We start from the raw sequence: 3,063 nt of genomic DNA, 5'->3' as shown, positions 1-3,063 counted from the left end.
GTTAGTCAGAATGGTTCCTTTTGGAACCCATATTTTCTTTGTGTTTGCATATTTGTTAATAAGACATGTGTATGATTTATGTCCTATTCTTCCACATTTAAAACAAGTAATATTTGTAGGCTTTTTGCTTGAATAATTTGCATAAATATCTTCAAAAATTTTTGTTTCTTCAGGGGTTTATAACCAAGTCCAGCCTTATCATATATAGCTTTCTGATTATCAAGGATCATATTTAGCTTGTTTGAACTTAAGGTGAACTTATCTACTATAGATTTCAGCCTGTTAATTTCATCCTTAAAGTTTTGATTTTCTTGAATCAATGTGAATTTTTCAATTGAAAGAATTTCAGCTTGTTTCACTAAGGACTGATTTTCCAATTTCAGCTCTTTGTTTTTCTTCCCTAGTTTCTTTAATTCATCAATTGAATCATAGAAAGCTTCATGCAATTCTTCAAAAGTAAATTCACTAGTGGATTCAGAAGTTACCTCATTTTCATGTGCCATCAGGCACAGATTGGCTTGTTCGGTTGAGGTTTCCTCGTCGGAGCTTGAGTCATCACTCGCACTCCAGGTCGCCATCATTGCCTTCTTTTTGAATTTCTTTGGACCTTTCTTCAATTGAGGACATTCGGATCTGAAATGTCCTGGCTTCTTGCACTCGTAGCATATAGGGGTTTGATCTTTCTCCTTTTCTATGCTTTGATCCCCTTTTGTAAATTTCTTTCTCATCCCCTGTTTCCTTTTTCTTAGAAACTTCTTGAATTTCGGGTGATGAGAGCCATCTCCTCATCCTGATCTTCATCTTCAGAGTCATCTGTTTCATAATCAGGTGAAGTTGTGGATTTGAGGGCAATGGTTCTTTTCTTTTTGATTTCATCCTCTTGATGTTGCATCATGCTAAGTTCATGAGTCATCAAGGATCCAAGAAGCTCTTCTAGAGGTAGAGTGTTCAAGTCCTTTGCTTCTTGGATGGCAGTCACCTTGGCTTCCCAAGTTCTTGGCAGTGACCTGAGAATCTTCCTTACAAGTTCACTGTTAGTATAAGATTTGCCAAGACTCTTTAAACCATTGATTATATCAGTAAAACGAGTAAACATAGCAGTTATGGACTCATCATGCTCTATTTTGAACAATTCATATTTATGTACAAGCATGTTTATTTTAGACTCTTTTACTTGATTTGTTCCCTCATGGGTGACTTCTAACCTATTCCATATTTCTTTAGCAGATGCACAAGTAGAAATGCGATTAAATTCACTAGCATCTAGTGCACAATAAAGAACATTCATAGCTTTGGCATTTAATTGTGCCAATTTCTTGTCAACCTCATCCCATTCTTTCTCGGATTTGGTTGACTCCTCACCATCTATAATCTTGGTGGGTGTGTGAGGACCATTCACTATGATACTCCACATATCATAGTCGAGTGCTTGTATGAAAATCTTTATCCGAGCTTTCCAATAGGTGTAATTAGACCCATTGAAAAGTGGAGGTCGGTTTGTTGATTGCCCCTCAGCTAGAGAAGTTCCAACATGGGTTGCCATAGATCTTTGGCTCTTTGATTGTTAGATCAAAGAAGGGCTAGAGCACTGGCTCTGATACCACTTGTTGCCCAGCTATGCAACCCAAGAGGGGGGGTGAATTGGGTTTCTAAAAATTTTAAGCCCAACAAATAACTTATGAAGAACAAAACAATGGCTTTAAATCAATATTAATTACCTAAAGTAGTATTGCAAGGATATAATAAAGAAATAAGATAAAGCGATAAAGCACACCACAAACACAAGGATTTATAGTGGTTCGGTGCTAACCTTGCACCTACATCCACTCCCCAAGATCCCACTTGGGAATTTCAATCCACTATCCTTTGTATTCAACCCGAATACAAAACGTCGGAAACTCCGACACTAGCTATCCCAAGCTAGAATACAAGACGTCGGAAACTCCGACCCTAGCTATCCCAAGCTAGAACACTTGTTTCCGGGTACAAGCAAACCCAAAACACTCCGATTTCAGGTTCGGATCAACCTTTCCTTGTTTTGGAAATCCTCCAAAACAAGAGCAAAAACTCACAAAGAGTAAGAATATTTAGAGCACAGATTAATACAATAACAGCTCCTTAAATGAGCAAATATAACAATAAAAGCTTTACTCAAATGAAGAACCCCTTTTTCAGATTTTCTCAAGATGAATGAACGGTTGAACGCTTGAGAAGAGGTTGATTGTTGATTGAAGATCTCTTGAAAGCTTTGAACGATCTCTAGATCAAGGTTGAAACGATAGCGTGAAGAATTCTCTCCTTGAAAGATCTTCCTTTTCTCTTTCACAATCTCTCTGGTATATTGTGGATCCTCTCTCTTTTTCTCTATGGATATTTCGTTGATCTCAGGCTTTTTCTTGCAAATTCGGATCCTCTCTTCTGTTCTTCTCTTTTTCTTCTTTTTCTCTTCACATTTGATTTCACGTTTGATCCGCTATTTAATCTGCAATTTCTTTCATCAAATTAAGCATTTTGTGCATTAGAAGCAAGAGAAAATAATTTAGGCAGATAAAGAGCCGTTAGAGGATTTTTAGGAAGCATAAATGGCAATTAAAATGGGCAAAAAAATAGCCGTTGCTGACATTTCCCGTCGCAGGGGTCGACTCATGAGTCACTCATGCTTCAGGGTCGACTCATGAGTCGACTCTGTTGCAAAAACCAGAGAATGCTTTTCTGGAATTTCTTGGCTCAAATTAGCAGGGGTCGACTCATGATCGACTCATGCCTTGTGGGTCGACTCATGAGTCGACTCACAGGTCGTGCCAAGCCAGAAAACTAGCGTGCCAAGGAGAATTTTTGCGTGCCAATCAGCTCACAGTGCCATGAGTTGACTCATGAGTCGACTCATGCACTTCAAACTTCATAACTTCAAAATATAAGTCCAAACACATGAAATTTCACCAATAGATTTCAAATCATTTGTTCTACCAAATGGTACTATCAAATCAGGATTTTAGTAAATTATGATTTTGCCCTTGAAGAGCATAAGACTTTTTCATTTTAAAATTTGTATCCCTTCAATCT

The sequence above is a fragment of the Elaeis guineensis genome, chromosome 4 (genome assembly GCF_000442705.2).
Source record: "Elaeis guineensis isolate ETL-2024a chromosome 4, EG11, whole genome shotgun sequence".
Taxonomy (NCBI): domain Eukaryota; kingdom Viridiplantae; phylum Streptophyta; class Magnoliopsida; order Arecales; family Arecaceae; genus Elaeis; species Elaeis guineensis.
The sequence above is the reverse complement of the archived record's forward strand: the minus strand, read 5'-3'. Positions refer to the sequence as shown.